The sequence below is a fragment of the Bufo bufo genome, chromosome 2 (genome assembly GCF_905171765.1).
Source record: "Bufo bufo chromosome 2, aBufBuf1.1, whole genome shotgun sequence".
In the NCBI taxonomy this organism is placed as follows: Eukaryota; Metazoa; Chordata; class Amphibia; order Anura; family Bufonidae; genus Bufo; species Bufo bufo.
This window is the reverse complement of record NC_053390.1, coordinates 222045881-222051016: the sequence shown is the minus strand read 5'-3', so window position 1 is coordinate 222051016 and position 5136 is coordinate 222045881.

Genomic DNA, 5136 nt, shown 5'->3' with positions numbered 1-5136 from the left:
GCGTTTCGAACTGTCGTGTTCTTAGTCATGATCCTAAGTGTCTCACATGTTCCAAGCTAAAATACTATCCACCTGCCACCATCTCCGCCTAGTAAGGGAGGAGTATGGTGGAACAGGGCGGGCAGCAAGATCAGCTGGGTCCATGTGAGACACCTGTGCAAGCCCAATCACATGTTACATAGTTTTAATCCCAATAGTGCTCCGTACAAACATTATAAAATACATGGAAAAAGTATACATAAACAAAAATCTTTCAATATACATATATAGCTAACATAAAAATCCTCTAAGTTCCATCTCCCCACAAATATCCAGGGCAACGTTCCTGTTTCATACAGATTATATTGTACATATAGCAGTAAGTATGATGAAAGAAATGGTGGCGGACGAAAAAAAAAAACACCCAATAAAGTTCAAAAAAGCGGAGCAAATTTCATAATATTATATTCCTTATTTTCTTGTTTGTATCATATTTTCTTGTAACTCCGTATGTCCATATATTGATTTCATTATCCGTCTGGTGTATCAGTGTGGAGTAATTACATATCTCCATCATACTTGAAAATCGCATGGTGTGAACTGGGACTAAACTCTATGCTAGAAAAAACCCATCGGACAGAATGCATTCAATAGTTAATTATATAACATAGCAACAATATACCATACATCTGAAGACAATTATCTGGCAAGCATGTCATGAGCAGGAGTCAGTGATTGTTATTCACCCTGTCTCTTTAAGAATACAATTAAGCTCTGCACACAGAATATTCCCAAAATCAGGGTCTATATCTATTGCTGTTTAGATCTTCTTAGTGCAGCAATAAAATTGATCCAGGGGGAATACATGATCACAAACAACTGACCGATTTTATTCCTGTATATATGGCACACAAATTACTATGTGTTTGTCCATGCCGTTCATATATACTGGCATAAAGGTTGTTATAGCATATAGGTTATTATCTTATTAGTCAAACTGTTCATATACATTGGAGATCCGTGTATAGAATGCAGTATACATATTATTCATCATCCCATCGTGTCACTACTAAAAAGATGAACAAAGATTATTAATAATACCTAAAGCCTGAGCGGCAAATGTAAATGCCTTGAAACGCATGTGCGTTTATATTGTGCTACATAACACTAACATACCGCAGGAATCAGCCTGCGGCATACAGGTGTTCCACAGTCATCATCTCTGTGTTCTAATACACGAGGGTGTACAAAATCTATGTTCTACCCACTGTATAATTGGTGAGTGTGAACACCATATATCGCACATGCGTTTTTGGCTCCGACATTGGTATCTCCTGTTTCATGAGAGCATGTCAGTGGGGAAAGAAAGACGGAAAACAAAAGAGGAAAGAAAAACTAGAGATTAAAATGAACATATAAATATATATGTTAATAATAAAAACATATAGCGAAACCAGAAAAATGCTGCAGGTCAATTTTAATACAAATACATCAGTTCCTTTTTGAGATTGAGCCCCAAAGGATATCTAGTGCTCAATCTCCAGATCCAGAAGGCTTCTCCGAGAAGGATTTTTTGTTTTAAATTCCCACCCCTTTTTGGCAATGTAACACGCTCAAAGGCAAATGTATTAAAAGTATCCACATTACGTCCATGCACATTTATGAAGTGGTTGGCTGCATTCGATATTCCTGTTGCTAATGGATTACAAATATAGTTCAGGTGTTCTCGCAGTCTATCCTTAAATTTTCTGCTTGTACAACCAACATATATTAGATCGCATAATGTGCATGTAATAATGTAGATAACTCCGGTTGTACCACAGTTAATATAGCTTTTAATGGGGAAACTCTCTGAGTGAGATGAATTGAAAAATTCTTTGGTATTTATAGTAAAGTTGCATGTTTTACATCTGGGGCCCCCACATTTTGAGAAACCCGTGTATTTTAACCACGTAGGTGGATCCTTGGCCTGAGTTGGACTGTACATAGAGGGTGAAAGTGTCTTACCTAAAGTATTAGGTCTCCTTGATACCACACGGCATCCATCTTGTAGGGCTTCTCTCAGGATCTTATCTTCATATAAGATGGGAATACATTTTTGAATGATCTTCTTGATTTCAGGAAATTGTCTACTATAAGTCAAAATCAATGTCGGTATGGGCCTGTTAGCCTGAACCTTTTCCAATAAAGTACATCTGTTATTGAAACCAGTATTTTTCCTATTTTTTAGAGGATAATTATTCCTGATAGGCGATCTTTTTTTGCCATTGGTTTTGAGCCCCAATAGATCTGATCTGGACCTATTTTTAGCTATTTTAAAGCCCCTATGTAGCATCCATTGTGGGTAACCTCGCTTTTTGAGTCGCCCCCAGATATTTGCACATTCCCCATGAAAAGCTACATCTGTGCTACAATTTCTTTTTGCTCTTATAAATTCACCGACTGGGATGCTTTTTATTGTGTGTAATGGGTGGTGACTGTTTGCTTTTAAAATAGTATTGCCAGATATCTCCTTGCGGTACGTCTCAGTCATCACTATCTGGCCTGATTTCCCAGTCAGTTTCAAGTCTAAAAAGCTGATATTTTCAGAGTGATGAGAAGAGGTAAATCTCAGATTATACTGGTTCTGGTTCAAATAACCAGTAAAGTCTGGTATGGCAGACACATCCCCACTCCAAATAAGGAGCAAGTCGTCGATGTATCTGCCATACCAGGCAAGGAAACCAGAGAAGGGATTGTCCACTGAGTATATATACTTTTCTTCCCAAAAGGCCATCGATAGGTTAGCCAAAGATGGGGAAAATTTGGCCCCCATCGAGACCCCTGAGATCTGGACATAAAAGGTTTCATCGAATATGAAATAATTGTGTGTTAGGAGATAAGAAGTGATCTCCAACACATAATCAATGAACATATTTGAGAAGCTACTGTACTTATGCAGATTGTATTCCAATGCTAAAAGAGCAAACGAGTGGGGAATGGAGGGATACAGTGCTACAACATCCAGTGTAACCCATGTGTATTGATTTGACCACGTACAGTTATGCATATATCGTAAAACATCGGTGGTATCCTTGATGTATCCTGGTAATCTTTTCACTAAGGGCTGCAGCACTGAATCCAGCCATTCACCCGATTTCTCATTTAGAGATCCAATACCTGATATTATAGGTCGTAGAGGAGGGGGATTAATCCCCTTATGTATCTTTGGGAGAGCGTGGATTATAGGGGTTATGGGATGTTGTACATTTAAGAAGTCCACCTGTTTTTGTGTTAAATGGCCCCTCTCCAGACCCTTATTCAACATGAGGGACAATTTCTGTTTGTAGATTACAAGAGGGTTACCCTTAAGGATGTTATAAGTAGTGGTATCGGACAACACCCCAAGCATCTGGGAATGATAACATGCTTTGTCAAGTACCACCACAGAACCTCCTTTGTCTGCCATTTTGAAAATAAGATATTTTTTATCTTCTAACTCCTTTAGCACAGTTTTCTGTATAATATTTAGATTACATTCTCTAGCTGAAAAAGTCGCACCCTGTACCTTGAGTAATTCACCACCTCTTAAAATGTATCCATACTATTTGTACGAAATTTAATTGGATAATAATTACTGTTAGGGGTCACAAAATTATGATGTATAATTTGTTCACAAGATTCTCCATTGCCCATCTGGAGATCCGTAAGGCATAAAAGAGAGACTGCTGTTCTTTGAATGACAGGTCACAAAAAAGGTTATCATGACTGGATCCATGTCCAATAATGGTCGGATCTCCTTGTGGCAAGGGGGAATCGTGAAAACATCTCCTCAGTGTGAGATTCCTAACAAATTTGTTAACCTGTAAAATAGTTGAAAAAGGGTCAAAGTTAGTACTCGGTACAAAATTTTAACCTAGAGAAAGTACATCAATCTGTTCAACAGTTAATTCCTGGCTGGACAAATTCACAACATCTAAAATTTGTGCGTTATTACCATGTCCTACATTCATTTGTTCTGCAAACGGGTAGACATCTGGTGGGGTCTTTTTGTGCTTACGGCCCCCCCTTCTATATCGTTTTTTGACTGTCCCGATTTGTCCCTGTTGTTTCTGTTTCTTTGGTAATAAGAGGGTTTCACTTGCTGTGAGTTTTGGATGCATGGATCCTCATTAACTTCTTCCCCCGCTGATTCGCAAGATTCTGAGGTTTCTAGTTCAGAGTTGCTGAAGCTCACTCTACGTGAAAAGTCCTGTTTATTTGCTTTTTTATTCTTTGCATATTTTTTATTGTTGTATTTCTTTTTTAGAATAGATTTAGGTGTACTATACGGGTTATCTCTCCTTCCCCACTCATACACTTGATTATTTTTGTAGTCATGGAGGTCCCTTTGGAATTTACGGTGTTTCATATCCATTTTACTATCCTCCATGGTTTTGATAGATTTCATGATTTCCTCTTCTCTTTTGGAAAAATCTTCTGATGATTTGTATTTATCCAGAGCCTTTTTCCATATATCAATCTCTGTGTGTATACTGACAAGTTTTTCGCCCTCATGCTCAATAATTAGAGACATCAGTTGTAGTGAGCAAGTGCTTAGTATCTTGTTCCAGCTTGAGACAAATGAATCAGAAAAGACCGTGGTTGGGACCTTCTTTAATCTTAGACCCCGTGGTATCATCGCTTTTTCCACATATTTTATCAAGGTCGTGTGGTCCCACCAAATTTTGGTCTCATGTGTTAAAAGTCTCTCCAATTCCTGTAGCTGGGAATTAACACTGCTCTCATCAGTTGATGTAAAATCATGTGCTGAAAAAACTTGATCCGCTTTAAGTTTGCGGTCAGAACATGCAGCAAAAGCCATGGTTGGCTGGGGATACCGTGGGCCAGTGTTGACGCTGTGTCCGGGAAATGTATAATTCACATACAATAAGAATGATGAAATAATCAGGACTCAGTGAGCACGAGCACTTGAGCAATGTAGTATAGAAAGAGTTACAGCCAGCTCAGGGTCCATGTGAGACACCTGTGCAAGCCCAATCACATGTTACATAGTTTTAATCCCAATAGTGCTCCGTACAAACATTATAAAATACATGGAAAAAGTATACATAAACAAAAATCTTTCAATATACATATATAGCTAACATAAAAATCCTCTATGTTCCATCTCCCCAC